Raw genomic sequence first — 18,985 nt, forward strand, 5'->3', positions numbered from 1 at the left:
AATACATGAGAAAAACCCTGGCAAAACTAAAGGAAACAAATGATATTTCCTCAATAATTGTGGGAGATTTCAACACATCACTCTCTCCTATAGAGAGATTAACCAGACAGAAGAACAATAAGGAAATTGAAAACCTAAACAATGTGATAAATGAATTGAATTTAAAGACATATATAGAACATTACATCCCAAATCAACAGGATACACATTCTTTTCCAGTGCTCACAGAATGTTCTCCAGAATAGATCATATTCTGGGACATAAAACAAGTCTCAATAAATTTTAAAAAATTGACATTATTCAAAGCATATTCTCTGACAACAATGGAATACAATTAAAAGTCAATGAACATCAGAGACTTAGATAATTCACAAATACTTGGAGGTTAAACAACACATTCCAAAACAATCAGTGGGTTAAAGAAGAAACAGTAAGAGAAATTGCTAAATATAAGAGGCAAATGCAAATGAGAACACAACATATCATAACATATGGGATGCAGCAAAAGTGGTACTGAGGGGGAGATTTACAGCACTAAATGCATACATCAGAAAGGAAGAAAGAGCTAAAATCAAAGAACTAATGGAGCAACTGAAGAAGATAGAAAATGAACAGCAAACCAATCCTAAACTAAGTAGAAGAAAAGAAATAAGGATTAAAGCAGAAATAAATGGCATAGAGAAAAAAAACAGAGAGGACAAATAACACCAAAAGTTTGTTATTTGAGAAGATCAACAAGATTTACAAGCACCTAACTAGTCTGACAAAATAAAAAAGAGAGAAGACCTATATAAACAAAATAATGAATGAGAAAGGTGACATTAATGTCACCCAAAGAAATGAAAAAAATTATGAGGATACTATGAACAACTGTATGCTAACAAACTGGATAATGTTAGGAAATGGACAAATTCCTGGAAACATATGAAAAACCTAGACTAACCAGAATACAAATAGAAGACCTAACCAACCAATCACAAACAAAGACATCCAACCAATCATCAAAAACTTGTCACAAATAAATGCCCAGGACCAGAGGGTTTCACAGGGGAATTATAACAAACTTTCCAAGAAGCACTGACAACAATCTTACTTAAATTCATTCAAAACATCAAAGAAAATGGAATACTACCTAACACATTTTATGAAACTAGCATCAATCTAATACCAAAACCAGGCAAAGATACTGCAAAAAAAGGAAGACTTCAGGTCAATCTCCCTAATGAATATAGATGTAAAAATTCTCAACAAAATACTTGCAAATTGAATTCAAAGACACATTAAAAAAATCATACATCATGACCAAGCGGGTTTCATTCCAGGCATGCATGGATGGTTCAACATAAGACAATCAATCAGTGTATTACAGCATATTAACAAATCAAAAGAGAAAAAGCAAATCATCTCAATTGATGCTGAAAAAGCATTTGACAAAATCCAACATCCCTTTTTCATAAAAACACATCAAAATGTAGGAATTGAAGGAAATTTCCTCAATATGATAAAGAGCATATATGAAAAACCCACAGCCAGCATAGTACTCAGTGGTGAGAGACTGGAAGCCTTCCTTCTAAGATCAGGAATGAGAAGAGAATGCCTGCTGTCACCACTGTTATATAATATCATGCTAGAAGTACTAGCCAGGGCAATCCAGCAAGACAAAAAATAAAAGCCATCCAAATTGGAAAGAAAGAAGTAAAACTGTCATTATTTGCAGATGATGTGATCTTATATCTGGAATACCCTGAAAAACTGACAATACAGTTACTGGAGCTAATAAGCAAATTTAGCCAAGTAGTTGGTTACAAGATTGATGCACATAAGTCAGTAATGTTTCTATATGCTGGAAATGAATAAAGTGAAGAAGAACTCAAGAAAAAGATACCAATTTCAATAGCAACTATAAAATCAAGTACCTAGGAATAAACTTAACCAAAGATGTAAAAGCCGTATACAAAGAAAACTACATAACTCTACTAAAAGAAATAGAAGGGGACCTTAGAAGATGGAAAAAAATAGTCCATGTTCATGGAAGGAAGACTAAATGTCTTTAAGATGGCAATTCTACCCAAACTCAGCTACAGATTCAATGCAATACCAATCAGAATTCCAACAACCTAATTTGCAGACTTGGAGAAGCTAGTAATCAAATTTATTTGGAAAGAGAAGATGCCTCAAATTGCTAAAAACACTCTAAAAAGAAAAACCAAGTGGGAGGACTTACACTCCCTGACTTTGAAGCTTATTATAAAGCCACAGTAGTCCAAACAGCCTGGTACTGGCACAAAGATAGACATACTGATCAATGGAATTGAGTTGAGAATGCAGAGACAGTCCCCCAGATCTATAGCTGACTTATCTTTTATAAGGCCCCCAAAGCCACTGAATTGGGACATAACAGTCTTTTCAACAAACGGGGCTGGGAGAGTTCAATATCCATACCCAAAAGATTGAAAGAGTTCCCCTACTTCACACCCTACACAAAAAATAACTCAAAATGGATCAAAGATCTCAATATAAAAGACAGTACCATAAAACTCGAGAGGATAATGTAGGGAAACATCATCTAGACTTGTATTAAGTGACCATTTCCTAGATCTTACACCCAAAGCACAAGAAACAAAAGAAAATATAGATAAATGGGAATTCCTCAAGCTTAGAAGTTTCTGTATCTCAAAGGAATTTGTCAAAAAGGTGAAGAGGCAGCCAACTCAATGGGAAAAAAATTGGAAAACATACCTGACAAAAAACTGATATCTTGCATATATATAGAAATCATACAAATCAATCACAATAGTACAGACAACCCAATTATGAAATGGGCAAAAGATATGAAAAGACAGTTCTCTGAAGAGGAAATACAAATGGCCAAGAAACACATGAAAAAATGCCCAGCTTCACTATTAGAGAGATGCAAATTAAGACCACAATGAGATACCCTATCACACCAATTAGAATGGCTTCCATTAAGCAAACAGGAAACTACAAATGCAGGAGAGGATGTGGAGAAATTGGAATTCTTATTCATTGTTGATGGGACTGTATAGTGGTCCAGCCACTCTGGAATACAGTCTGGCAGTTCCTTAGAAAACTAGAAATGGTTACCCTTTGATCCAACAACTGCACTTCTCAGTATACACCCAGAAGCTCAATGACATGAACAGATATCTGCATGCCAATTCATAGCAGCATTATTCACAATTGTCAAGAGATGGAAACAAACCAAATGTCCTTCAACAGACGAGTGAATAAATAAAATGTGGTATATACACATGATGGAACAGTATGCGGCAGTAAGAAAGAATGACATCGTGAAACATGTGAAAACATGGATGAGCCTTGAAGACATAATGCTGAATGAAATAAGCCAGGCATAAAAAGAGAAATATTATATGCTACCACTAATGTGAACATTGAAAAATGTAAAATAAATGGTTTATAATGTAGAATATAGGGGAACCAGTGACAGAGAGCAATTAGTGTAGGGGAAATGATAACCCAGTAAGAACAAATAAGGTATAATGGGTAAAATTAGCATTCTGGGAATGCCCAGGAATGGCTTTGGTTTGTTAATTTCTGGTAGATATGGTAGGAACAAGTTCACAGAAATGTTGCTATATTAGATTATTTTCTTGGGGTAAAGTAGGAACATGTTGGAAGTAAAGTAGTTATTTTAGGTTAGTTGTCTTTTTCTTACTCCCTTGTTTTGGTTTGTTTGAAATGCTTCTTGTATTTTTTAATTTTTTTATATAGTTAATAGTTAATTTAAAAAAAGTTAATTAAAAAAACAAAATCAATGAAAAAATTATGCAGAGCTCCCCTGAGGAGCTGGTGGAGAATGCAGGGGTGTTGGACTTTCCCACCTCGGGGGTTGCTGATATGCTCACAGATATAGGGGCCTGGTGGTTTGATGGGCTGAGCCCTCTACCACAGTACTTGCCCTTGAGAAGACTGTTGCTGTAAATGAGAGGCTAGGCCTGCCTATAACTGTGCCTAAGTATCTCCTCCTGAATGCCTTTTTGTTGCTCAGATGTGGCCCTCTAACTCTACCTAAGCAAACTTGGCAGGTGAAATCACTGCTCTCCCCCTTATGTGTGATCTGACACCCAGGGGAGTAAATCTCCCTGGCAATGTGGAACATGCCTCCCAGGGAGGAATCTAGACCCAGCATCATGGGATGGAGAACATCTTCTTGACCAAAAGGGGGATGTGAAATGACATGAAATAAGCTTCAGTGGCAGAGAGATTCCAAAAGGAGCTTAGTTCACTCTGGTGGGCATTCTTATGCACAATATAAACACACTTTTTAGGTTCTAATGATTTGGAATAGCTACCAGTAATACCTGAAGCTATCAAACTACAACCCAGGACTCTTGAATCTTGAAGATGATTGTATAAAAATGTAGCTTATGAGGGGTGACAATGTGATTGGGAAAGCCATATGGACCACACTCCCCTTTGTCCAGTGTATGGATGGATGAGAAGAAAAATGGGGGGGGGAGGCACCCAGTGTTCTTTTTCCTTAATTTTTAATTTTTCTTCTTATTATTTTTGGGTGTGTGGTAATGACAATGTTCAAAAATTAATTTTGGTGATGAATGCACAACTATATAATGCTACTGTGAACAACTGAATGTATGCTTTGTATTATTGCCTGGTATGTGAATATATCTCAATAAAACTGAATTTAAAAAAAGGAAAAATGCATATGAATGTAAGGGTACTATATGAGAACTGTGTAATATCTGCATGATTTTTGTATAAATATGCAACTGTATCAATTAAGATAAAAATAGTAATGAGTATTTTAAATTTCTATTTTACTCAGATGAATTTGACTTTTTCTTGCTTATGTTATCATAGGAATTGAATTCTTTGCTACTGCATCAGTTTTTGTTATGAGTTCATTGTTTTATTTCCACGAGTGGTCAGTTATCCCAATAATTTTTGTATTAGCTATCAAGTTTTCCAAATCATTTATAAAGTTGCAGTTAATTTTATATGTGTGAATGTTAATATAATCTTTTTAGTAAACTTTCCATTCTTATCTATGGATTTCTTTATTGTAGAAAAAGAACAAACATATTATATTGAAATACATTAAATTTTCCTTATGTTCTTGGTCAGAAAAGTCAAACACCATCAATATTATATGCTTTAAACTAATGTATTGGTTTATGATATCTGAGAAGCATAGCTTACATAATTATATTTGTTTTTTTTTAAAAAAGTCCTAGTGGCCATTTCATGCTTTTGTTCTCCCTCAACTTCATAGGACCTTCACAATATTTTTAGCTTCAAAATATGACTATGTTTCATAAAGATTGAGATCAAATAAACTTATTGAAATATCCATAAAATTTAATCTCTGAACATAAGAATACACTTATCCCCCTTTGCTAAGTAAAAGATATACATATTTAGAAATACAAGCTTTTATTATTCAGTTACTTTATCATTATGAGAACAAAGTTATATGTTGACTCTTTTACCATGTCTCCTTGGGGCTTACACACATATAATCATTGTTTCCTACAGAGTAAGTGTGGCTGACTAAAGGCATGCGATATTTTCACAGACTATAAAAACATCAATAAGAGAGGAAAATTTTTGTCATAATCAAGAAACCCCCTTCTTTGCAAAAAGTATAGTGTTCATTCATTTTATCTGCAATAGGTAATCATTCACTTTGTCCAACAAAAGAAATAAATCCAAAGAATTGCAAGAATTCTCTTTGGAGAGAAGCTATATATACCATAATGGTTTCTCACATTTTACTTTTTTAATTCATTTTCTGTGACTCTTCTTGTTGTAAAGTCAATAGCACAGAAAATGGTTCTGATGAAGGGGCAAAGGTCATGGCCAATTGGGGAGGCTACTAAAAGGGAATTCCTTGAATTTGGCTATTTGCTTCAATTATTTGTTTGTCTATTTGTATATTTGTTTTGTCAACTGCTAATGGTCAATAGGAGACAATATGAGCTATAATAATCCCTAAAATCTCCTATGAGACTTTTGCCCCTTTCTTAATGAACATCGGCATGTAATTCCCAATCTTAGACATCTCTTTACTTCTATTTCCAATAAGTTTCACTGAGTTGTATATGTGAGCATATATGAACTTCACCATCTTGTATATTTCCTTTTTCCTATACTCTTATTGTGGCAATATGAATGTTTTTGTCAACACAGAATCTATATATATATATATATATATACACAGCATTTTTTATTCTTTTAAGGCCAGAATTTTGGAATTTCAGCTTATTAAATTCACTCTAAATTTCAGTCAAATTTGGTACCACCAAATTTTGTGGTATTAATTAAATTTAAATTAAATAATTTAAATAAAATATTAGCTTCTCAATCATAGAAGTTCTATTTCTGCTCTTGCAGAAAGTAAGCTTGCACAGTGCTGTTGATAATCTAGTGCTATGAAAAGGAATGTCCCTACTTTCTGCTCCTTGGGATACTCATTCCCTTTATATTGTTCTGTGGCATCATTTTTCCTAGAACCTGGGCCTTTCCCTCAGCAAGCACATGTTTGAGATCAACCCTGGAGGTCATTTAAGTTCTGCTTTTAGTAGCTATCTCTGCTGAGACTGTTACTAAACTTATATTGCTTTGCATACCTTTTCAGCCAGATAGAGAATTGAAAATATATCTTTCATGAAACTTTGTTGCCTGACTTACCACTTGCTCCCTTTTGCCAAGTTATGTACCAGTTAGTGTTTTAGAATTTATGAAAAAAAAATACTAAGGAAAAATCACTGTAAGGTGTATAATTTGGTAATAATAATCTGATGATCTGTCGTCTGGAGAAAAAGGCATCAAAGATGCTCTAAGAAATGTAATTTTGTGTAAAATCTCCTTATAGTATAAATATTTTTTCTTTTGATCTCATGTAGTAGAGAGACTATGGGCTTATGGAAATATTTCAAATTCAGGTGATTCATCAACTGGATTAATAAATTTTGGTAACATATTACCAAAATGTAAACCAAATGAAATTTTGTAAGCTATGCTTCTCGGATGTCATAAAGCAATACAATAGCTAGCAGAATCAAAATCAATGTTGAAATATTGATTTGAAAATAGACAGGTACCAGGAAAATTCCAGATATCTTGGTTGCTGCAGATAAATGCCTTCAAATGATGTCACAGATATAAATTAGTCCTCAGTGATTCAGACCTTGTGGTATTTTGTTCTAATTTGTCTTTCCAGGATTAGGAAATACCTAAGTTGAACTAAATGCTTTGAAACCTTATTTGGCAGATCCAGAAATTAAACCCAATTACAATGGAGGTACTCTGACCAGAAGACAAAATGCATGATGTAATAAATACAATACACTTAGTCAACCACAGACACCTGCCACCCATTTGTTACCCAAATTTATTAATCCAGGTTATGAATCATCTAGATTTGAAATATTTCCATAAACCCATAGTCTTTCTGGGCTGGATACTTACCCTCTTATCTGTGGCTCTGGCTGCTCATTCTTTGTGGCTTTCTGGGCTGGACACTCACCTGTTTTTCTGCAGCTCTGACTACCCCTTCGCTGGTGGCTTTCTCACCCACTTGTATGTGGCTCTGGCTGCTTGTTCCTGATGGCGTTATGGGCTGGACACTCACTTATCTATCTCTCTTGAATTTTTGAAGTTAATACTGTCCTGAGGTAGACAGTTTTCTAACTTGTCAAAATATCCACTACTTCTCTGTCTCTTTTTTCACCTCTTATTAATTGTATTATATGCCCTTTTCTGTAACTGCCTTATTTCACGTATTATAATGTCTGAGAGAGTCTTTCATTTTGTTCCTTGTAGAAATTTGTCCATTTAATTTAAATTTTAAAATTGATTGGCTAGAGTTGTTCATAAGATTTTTGTTTCCTCTGCATTCCCTCATCAATGGTATTCCTTTTTTTTCATTTATGATATTGGATATTTCTGTCATCCTTCAACCAGCAAAGAGTGATCTTCTGGAAACCTAAGTTTTGGCTTTGTTTCTCTCTTTGTTAAATGCTTATTTTCTATTTTCTGAATTTCCAGCCCATAAAGCCATGGGGAATGAGCAGCCAAAGCCACAGGCAAGCAGGTGAGTGCCTGGCCCAGAAGGCTGCCAGTAACAAGCAGCCAGAGCCACAGATGAGTGGGTGAGTGATTGAACAAGAAAGCTTCTGTGGAAAGGGCAGCCAGAGCTTCAGATGAGCACAGTAGGTGCCCTTGGCATGCATCTTAGTACCTGTCATGGGTGATAACCCTACACAGCCCTGTGACCAAATGTCTTGTGCCAGAACTGGCCATTGCAACAGGCAACAAGTGCAGAAGGGGGTAGATTTCCATGCTTCATGCAGCCATCTGTGCAGCTGGCTGGGAGACAGCCCTTCACAGTGCCACAGCTGAAGCTTCCTTGAAGGAATTCAAGATGCAGTGGTCTTTTGATGGCATCCACTCTTCCTCCATGGAAGTTGAGGGTGTGCACAGCCTAGAGACAGAGTGCTACATGGAAGTGCCAGGAACCCTCCCCCAATCCCAAGGAAACATGGGTTCCCCACAGATAGGAACTGTGGGACATTTGAACTAGAAGGGGAGACATCCAGGACTTAAGCCACAGAATATGACACATGCAGCTCTGGGAAAGCCCAGGATAACTGTGTCCTAGAATCATCTCCATGCCAAATTGCATAGGGCACACACACCACCCACAAAATGCTGGTGGTCCCCACTGTACACAGAAAATTGGTGCACTGATAGGGCTTCCACATTATCTGGGCCCCCATTTAGTACATAGACAAAGTTGGGGAGAATGGGCTTTAGGATAATAGGTACCTCAGGAGAGCCATCTGCTGATAGGTCAGGGGAAATGCACTCCATCAAGCTGTAACTTTGTCAAACTATAGACAAGTTTTCCAATAAGCCTGCATATACTGAAAGAACCCTATCAAGATAAGCAAATGCCAAGAGGTCAAAAACAACAAAAAATTATAAAGCACATGAAGAAACCAGAAGATATGGATAATCCAAATACCCAAATTAAAAAGCCAGAGGAGACACAGAATTTGGAGCAATTAGTCAAAGAAGTACTCACAAACATCAATACCATGGCTCAGGATACAAAGTATATGGCCAAGACCCTAGAAGAGCATAAAGAAAAATTTTCAAGCATAAATACAAACAATAGGGGACCTTATGGAAATAAAGGTTCTATTGATCAAAATAAAAATATTCTTGAAACCCAAAAGGCCAGAGTTGAAGAGGTAGAGGGGAGAATAAGTGAACTCAAAAATAGTGTGATGGAAAGTGAGAGTAGAAAAGAAAGAATGGTGAAAAAAATTGCAGTAGATCTCAGAGAAATGATGGGCAACATGAAGACCAAAAATATAAGAATCATTGGCATTCCAGAAGGGAAAATAAGAGCAAAGGGCTAGGGACATTGTTAGGGAGAACTTCCCAACCTTCTAAATGACATAAATATTAAAATCAAAGATTCCCAGTGGGCTCCAAATAGAATAGATCCAAATAAACCCACTGAAAAATGTATTGTGATCAGTTTGTCTAATCCTGAAGAGGAGAAAGTTCTGAAATCAGCAAGAGAGAATGGGTTACCACATGCAAGGGAAACAATATAAGACAAACTAGTGACTACTTAGCAGACACCATAGAGGTGAGAAAGCCAAGAATACTCTATCCAACAAAGCCATGCTTCAAATTTAAGGGAGAGCTTAAAATTTTCAAAGACAAACAAATGCTGAGAGATTTTGCTGACAAGAGACCCACCCTACAAGAAATACTAAAGGGAGCTCTACTGGCTGAGAAAAATTAAAGGAGAGGGAGTTCTGGAGAAGGGAACAGAACTGAATGGTTTTAGTAAGAATATCATAAAGGAAATAGAGAGAGGAAAAATACATTTGTCAAATACATGCAGAAAGATAAGTTGGCTGAGTCAAGAATTGCCTTCACTATAATAACATTGATATGAATGAATTCAACTACTCAATTAAAAGATATAGATTGGCAGAATGAATTAAAAATGTGAACCATCAATATATTGCTTAGAGGAGACTCATCTTAAACCCAGAGACACAAAGAATTTGAAAGTAAAAGGATGGAAAATCAATATTCCATGCAAGCTTCAGACAAATAAAGCAGGGATAGCAATATTAATCTCAGATAAAGTAGACTTACGTGCAAGAATTCCATAAGAGACAAAGAAGGACACCATACACTAATAAAGGGGACAATTTAACAAGAAGAAACAGCAATCATGAATGTTTAGGCACCAAATCAAGGTACTCCAAAATACATAAGACATACATTGGCAAAACTGAAGGAAGCAATAGATGTCTCCACAATAATTGTGGGAGACTTCAATAGATCACTCTCTTCTAGAGATAAGTCAACCAGGCCAAGGACCAGTAAAGAAACTGAGAACCTAAACAATGTGATAAATTAATTAGACTTAATAGACATATGTAGAGCACTATATCCCAAATCACCAGGTTTCACATTCTTCTCTAATGCTCATGGAACTTTCTCCAGGATAGATCATATGCTGGGACATAAAAAAGCCTCAATAAATTTAAAAATATTGAAGTTATTCAGAGCACATTCTCTGATCACAATGGAATACAATGCGGAGTAAATAATCATCAAAGGACTGCAACATTCACAAACATCTGGAGTTTAAACAACATACTCCTAAACAATCAGTGGGTTAAAGGAGAAATTGCAAGGGAAATTGCTAAATATCTAGCAATGAATGAAAACAAGATCACAACATATCAAAACTTATGGGATGCAGCAAAGTTGGTATTGAAGGGAAATTTAGAGCTTAAAATGCATGCTTTAAAAAAGGAAAAAAGAGCTAAAATCAAAGATCTAATGGAATAACTGAAAAAGCTACAAAATGAACACCAAACTAATCCTAAACCAAGTAGAAGAAAAGAAATAATAAGGATTAAAATGGAAATAAATGATATAGAGAACAACAACAATAGAGAATAAATAAAACCAAAAGTTGGTCCTTTGAGAAGATTAACAAGATTGAAAATCCCTTAGCTAGACAGACAAAGTCAAAAAGAAAGAAGATCCATATAAATAAAATAATAAATGGGAGAGGGGACACAAATTGTAAAAACTCATAAGAGGACAGTCTGAACACTCTACAGCAAGAAATTAGATAATTTAAAGGAAATGGACAATTTCCTGGAAACACATGAGCAACCTAGACAGATCAGACAAGAAACAGAAAACCTCAACAAACCAATTGTAAGCAAAGAGATGCAATCAGTTCATCAAAAAGTTTCCCACAAATAAAAGCCCAGGGCCAGATGAATTCACAGGGGAATTCTACCAAACTTTCCAAAAAGAACTGACACCAATCTCACTTAAACTCTTTCAAAAAATTGAGAACATGGAGCACTACCTAACTCATTTGATGAAGCCAACATCACAATAATAACAAAAAACAGATGAAGATAGAACAAGAAAGGAAAACTACAGACCAATCTCCTTCACGAATATAGAAGCAAAAGTTCTCAACAAAATGCTTTCAAATCAAATCCAAAAATGTATTTAAAAAATCATACATGACCAAGTGGAGTTCATTCCAGTCATGCAAGGATGGTTCAAGATAAGAAAATCAATCAATGTACTACAGCACGTTAACAAATCAAAAAAGAAAAATCATATGATCATCTCAAAAGATGATGAAAAAGCATTTGTCAAAATCCAAAATCCCTTTTTGATAAAAACACTTCAAAACATAGGAATTGAAGGAAACTTCCTCAATATGATAAAGAGCATATATGAAAAACCCACAGCCAGCATAGTACTCAATGGAGAGAGGTGGAAAGCCTTCCCTCTAAAATCAGGAACAAGACAAGGATGCCTGCTACAACCACTGTTATTCAACATTGTGCTGGAAGTGCTAGCCAGGGTAATCCAGAAAGACAAAGAAATAAAAGGCATCCAAATTGGAAAGGAAGAAGTAAAACTATTATTTTCAGATGATATGATCTTGTATTTGGGAAACACTAAGAAATCAACAAAAGAGCTACATGAGACAATAAACACATTTAGCAATGTGGTGGGATACAAGATTAATGTACATAAGTCAGTAATGTTCCTATACTCTAGAAATGACCTAACTGAAGGGACACTCAAGCAAAAGATTCCATTCTCAATAGCAGCTAAAAAACTCAAGTACCTAGGTATAAACTTAACTAAAAATGTAAAAGACCTCTACACAGAAAATTACATAACTTTACTAAAATAAATGGAAAGGAACCTAAAGTGATGGAAAAATATTGTGTTTACGGATAGGAAGGTTAAATGCTAAGATGTCAATCCTACCCAAACACATCTACAGTTTCAATGCAATGCCAGTCAAGACTTGGAAAAGCTAGTTATCAAATTTATTTGGAAAGGAAATATGCCTTGAATTCCTAAAAATACTCTAAAAAAGAAAAATGAAGTGGGAGGACTTAGACTTCCTGACTTTGAATCTTACTATAAGGCCACAGTTTTCAAACCAGCATGGTATTGGCACAAAGATAGACATACTGATCAATGGAGTTGAATTGGTAACTCAGAAGTAGACCTTCAGATCTGTGGTTGATTTATATTTGATAAGGATCCCAAATCCACTGAACTGGGGCATACCAGTCTCTTCAAAAAATGGGGCTGGGAGAACTGGATATCTATATACAAAAGAATGAAAGAGGACCCCAACCTCACACCTTACACAAAAATTAACTCAAAGTGGATCAAATTCCTCAATATAAGAGACAGTATCATAAAACATTTAGAACATAATGTGGGGAAACCCCTTCATGACCTAGTATTAGGAGGTAACTTCTTAGACATTATTTGCAAAGCACAAGTAATGAAAGAAAAAAAAATAGATACATGGAATTCCTCAAAATTAAAAGCTTTTGTGCCTCAAAGGACTTTGTCTAAAAGGTTAAGAGGCAGCCAACTCAAGGGGAAAAATTATTTGGGAAACATGTATCTGAAAAATACTGATATTTGCATATACAAAGAAATCTTTCAACTCAATGACAATAGTACAAACAACTGAATTATAAAATGGGCAAAGTATATTAAAAGACATTTCTCTGAAGAGGAAATACAAATCTCTAAGAAACACATGAAAAACTGTTCATCTTCACTAGCTATTAGGGAAATACAAATCAAGAACACAATGTTATCTCAAAACAATTAGAATGGCTGACATTAACAAACAGGAAACCACAAATGCGGGAGAGGATTTGGAGAAATTGGAATTCTTATTCATTGTTGGTGGGACTGTATAATGGTTCAGCCACTCTGCAGAACAGTCTGCAGTTCCTTAGAAAACTAGAAGTTGAATTATCCAACCTTTCAGCAATTTCACTTTTTGGTGTATATACAGAAGATCTGAAAGCAGTGACATAAACAGATATTTGCACACTCTTGTTCATAGTGGAATTGTTCACAATTGCCAAGAAATGGAAATAAATAAAATGTCCTTCAACAGATGAGTGGATAAAGAAAATGTGGTATATACACATGATGCAGTAGTTTGCAGCAGTAAGAAGGAACAAGGCTGTAAAACATATGACAGCATGGATGAACCTTGAACATATAATGCTAAGTGAAATAAATCAGACACAAAAGGAAAGATTATTATATGTTACCACTAATGTAAACTCTATGAAAAATGTAAAATAGTGTCTTATATTGTAAAACATAGAGGACCCAGAAGTAGAAAGCAACTAGTGAAGGGGGATGTTAATCTAATAAGAACGTATAGGTCATTGAGGGTAATCTTAAAGATATTGGAATGCTCAGGAATGACTATGGTTTAATTTTCTTGGGGCATGGTAGGAACATGTTGGAAGCAGTTTAAGTTATTTGTTTTTGTTGTTACTTTGTTTTGTTTGAAATGTTTTTTTAATTCTTTTGATAAACAAAGTTTAAAAAAATAAATGAATAATAGTGAGGGATGGGGAATATGGGATTTTGGGATGTAATTTTTTACTTTAACTTTTATTCTTATTCTTTTTTTATGTGGTAATGAAAATGCTTACAAATTGATTGTGGTGATGAATGCACAACTATATAAGGTTACTATGAACACTTATTGTACACTGTGGATGATTGTAAGGTATGTAAATATATCTCAATAAAATTGAAATTTAAAAAATCAAGAGAACTTACTTGAATGGTGGAGATATTCCATAGTTGATCTGGGTGCTGTTTCCAAGGATATATTCATTGAACTGTACACATAAGATATAATTTATGTATTTTAGATCAATACGAAAGGTGAAGAAAAATTAATTCCTCTGAGAAAACTCTGAGAATTTTGAAGACTCTCTATTTCCTCCCTATATACTTTTCACATGAAATGGCCTTTTTTTTTGCAGATTATGGCAAATAATTGTTTGCTAAATTGTTTAATTTCCTCTATAAATTCTAATTTGTTTACATAGAATTAATTCTCTTGTAAGATCTTCAGATCTTGATGACTCCACTTTGTGTTTCTAATTTTTTTCTTGATTAGATCAGAAGAAAATTTATTCTATATTATTATATCATTGATTAATTCCAAAGGAGGAGCTAATAATTATTTTTCTCTCCTTGTTTTCTAATTGCATAAATACAATGGTGTGCTGGGTTGGATGTATTATGCCCCCACAAAAGTCATGTTCTTTTAATACAATCTTGTGGGATCTTTGGATGAGGTTGTTTCCATTGAGATAAGACTCACCCAACTGTAGGTGAGATATTTTAATTAGATATTTCCTTGGAGGCATGGCCATGCCCATTCTGTGTGAGATCACTGGAGTCCTTTAAAAGGCTCAGGAAGAGAGATAGGAGTGGGAGCTAACAAATATGCTTAGAGATGCTTGGAGATGTTGGCAGAAGAACATTTGGAGACACTAAGCTAAGAGATGAAGCCCAGAGTTTGTCCCAGAGAAGGTAAGAGAGGACCCCCAGATGCTTAGACAGAAAAATCCTGGGAGAAATAAACAGACACACAGGAGCTGAGTGAGAGGAACTAAGACATCTCAGAGACATTTTGGAGAAAGCCATTTTGAAACACAATTCAAGAGTAAAGGACCAGCAGATGCCAGTCATATGACTTCCCAGCTGACAGAGGTGTTTCCAGACATCATCAGCCTTTCCTCAATGAAGGTGTCCTCTTATTGATGCTTTAGTTTGGACCCTTTTATGGCCCTAGAACTGTAAATTTGCAACCTAATAAATCCCCTTTATAAAAGTCAATCCATTTCTGGTATCTTGCATAACAGCATTTCTAGCAAACAGAACAAATGTTACTCTTTATTACTTTCACTTTCCTTCATTTTTTTCTATCATTTTCTTTTTCTAACAGGTTGATGCAGAATATTGTTTTTTTTCTCATATTTTATTACTATTAGAACAAGTATTAAAGTGCATGTTTTGTTCTCTTTGAGGTTTGCTTAACTTCTATTATGTAGTTTCCAATATATATGTTTATAATTGTTTCTAGACATTCTATATATGTTCTATGAGAGTTCATAGGGCAGTTTATAGTTCAGAACAAGGCTTCACAAGCAAGGCATTATTGCCATTTTAGAACATGTCATTCTTTGTTGTGGGGGACTAACCTGAACACTGTAGGATGTTGTAGTGGTGGAAGCTATGTGTCCCAGAAAAACATGTTTTTAAACTTATTTTATTCTTGCAGATGTGTATCCCTTGTCAACAGGAAATTTTAGTGAGATTACTCCAGTTAAGGTGTGCCCACACAGAATGCGGATGGGTCTTAATACTTTTACTGGAAGCTTTTATAAGAAGAATGAAATTCAGACACATAGGGAGAAAGCCACAAGTTCCATCCAGAAGCTGGAAGTCAATGGAAGCCAGAGAAGTGAGGTAAGGCCAACATGTTTCTTGCTATGTGACAGAAAAGCCAAGTACCAAGGATTACAATAAGCCAGCTCCAGAATGCCATGGCCTCTTGGGAGAAAAAATTGAATTGATGTTGCTTTGATGATGCCTTGATTTTGGACTTCTAGCCTCAAAACTGTGAGCCCATACTTTCATGTTGATTAAGCTAACAGGTTGCATGTTATCTAGGTTAAAAGAATTTGATAGCCTGAAGTAAAAATGTTTTGGACTTTACAGACCAAATGCACAAAGAACATTTTAACCCTAAAGTTTATACTAATAAAATGTTGGCAAAGCTGTGATATGATAAGGCATGAAGCAACCATAGAACATCTGATCAAGATGTGAAACCCAAAAGAATGTATGACAAGATGAATTTAATTTTGAACATATGCAAATGTAATTTCTCTGCTAAGATAGAATTAACAGAGTATACCCAATTTCTCTCTAGTAATTAAGGACCAAGTGGTCCTGTAGGGTTTCAGGTCTTAATATAATAGTAAGCAGAAATTCAATCACCACTAAAAACTTTCTAGAAGGTATTCAAAGCAAATTTATGCATGTAATTTGACACCATTTTATACTAGCTTTCATTCTCTATTTAATTTTTTATAGCCATACCCTTCTCTTATATTCTTTCACTAAAATAAGATAGTAAATGTTACACATGAGATTAAGACCTTGGAGCAGTACTTTAGCTGCATCCCACAAATCATGGTGGTTGTATTTTCATTTTATTTCAAATCAAAATAATTCCTCTTGAGCACATGGATTCTTTAGATGTTTTCTATTTAATTTTGAAGTGTAGAGAGGTTTTCATTTTGTCTTTCTATTATTGATTTTAAGTTTGATTTCATTATTGTCAGATAACATATTTCATGTGATTCCAATTCTGTTAAATTTCTTAAGGTTTGTTGTACTAACCAGGACATGTTCTAGCTTTGTGGATATTCCATGTTAACTTGAGAGGAATATGTGTTTTGCTGTTGTTGGTGCAGTGTTTTAGTACTGTCCCTTAGATACTAGTTAGTAGATGGCAGTGTTCAGATTTCTTATATACTATTAGATTTTCTTTATACTAACTATTGCTGAGAGAGAAGGTTTGAAATCTCTAAATATAATTGTGGATTCATTAATTTCTCCTTTCAATTCTGGTAGTTTTTACTTCATATGCTTTACATCCCTCATCTTAAGATTAATTCTTTTTCATACATTTTATCATTATGCAATGCCTCATATATTCTTCATAGTTTATTTGTGATAATAGATCTACTCCAGTGTTTAAAATTAGTGTTTGCTTTGTATATTTTTCTTACTTTCACTGTTAGCTAACCTGTAGCATTATAATTGAAGTGAGTATTTTTGTTGTCACCACATGCTTGAGTGATTTTGTAAATCTATTTTGAGAATTTCTGCCTTTCAATTAGTAATACTGGACCTTTTTCATTTGATGTAATTATAGATATATGCAGATACAGATAACCCTTTATTATGTTTTATATGTAAATTTAAAATCATTTTTGTAGAAATTATTTTAATATAAAATTCATGTACATAAATTAAAAATAGAAAATATGACAACTAAGACACTCTGTCATGTATACATTCCTGAATTTGTCTTGAAAAAATTCCTATCCAAACAGTAACAATTTACTAACCAAAGGGGACAAGCAACTGAGTATCTTTCCTATTTATTTGTGACTCCAATAAATCTGTGTGTGACACATGACAGGGAATCAGAACCAATAGGATATATATTATGAGATTTTTCTATAAGAATTGGCTCAAGTGACTACAGGGAATGGCAAGTCCAAATACCATAGCACGGGCCACAAGCTGGGCACACCAATGAAGTTTTCCCATAAATTCCCCAGTAGAAGCTAGCCTGTAGCTTCTGAAGTAGGGATGGAAATTTTCCTTTCTGACTGCTGAAATCATCACTTCTCCTTTGGAGTACTTCAACTAATTGGATGAGACATCTCTTATTGTTGAAGGCAATCTCTAAGTTGATTGTGGATATAATTCATCATAGATTCAGTTACCTTACTGATGATTTATGTCCACAAAATATTCTCACCATAACAATCAGTTGAGTGCTTGCTTGACCAAACAACTGGACATCATTACCTGGCCAAGGTGACACATTACCTTAACCATACCATCAAAACAGTGGATTTAAAATCTTGACTCCTAGGCTTCAAATCCCAAGAAGACCAAGGTCTCCTAGGAAAACAAGCAACTTATCCCCATTTTTGGCCAGTTATATCACAGTCTAATTAGCCACCTGGGAACTCCAGGATATGCACACATCTTATGATCCTTTAAATCTAAACATTTAAGGGGGGAGAAAATGCAGTTTCATACAGAATTAGTATCTAGAAAGCACTAAAGTAATACAAGACAATCATGTTCATCCAGGACCAATTTTCCAAGGGGGGTTGTTTTGTGAGTATGAATAACATTATTCCAAACCCTGCCCCAGGTCTACATTTCATAAAGAATGCCCTAAAGGGAGAGATGAATTCAGAGACTCTACAAAATTCTAGAGGGTGAGCTAATTTCAGTCCTTCATTATTAATAGCTTCTTTACACCTTGGGCTTGTCACTTGCTGCAGTCCAAATGAGAGCAGAGTACTAGGGAAAGACATGATCAATTTGAAAATATACTTTGCCAGTTGGTTATTCCACCTGCTCCTTTCTCCTTAATATAAGATGATATACTAGGAGGTGACTCCACACTCATATAGTTGGGACAATTTTCAAATAAATTCAATGCAGTATATTTTACCAAGTCTGTGTCTGACAAGCTAGAATATCCTTACTAATCTTTATTTTTCCATTGACTAGATAAGTCATATTTGCCCTTTATAAGTCCTAAAATTCTGATCATATCTGATCCTGTCTGATATTTTCACTTGGTAATTGAAATACTAATTCCATTATTGTAGCTCATAGAGAACAAGGCCCACTACCATTTTCAAGGGGTAAAGAGGGGGATTAGATATGATATTTGGAAAGTTTTCCAACAGCACTCTCAAATACAAGCCCACAAATATACAGA

The sequence above is a fragment of the Choloepus didactylus genome, chromosome 10 (genome assembly GCF_015220235.1).
Source record: "Choloepus didactylus isolate mChoDid1 chromosome 10, mChoDid1.pri, whole genome shotgun sequence".
Taxonomy (NCBI): domain Eukaryota; kingdom Metazoa; phylum Chordata; class Mammalia; order Pilosa; family Megalonychidae; genus Choloepus; species Choloepus didactylus.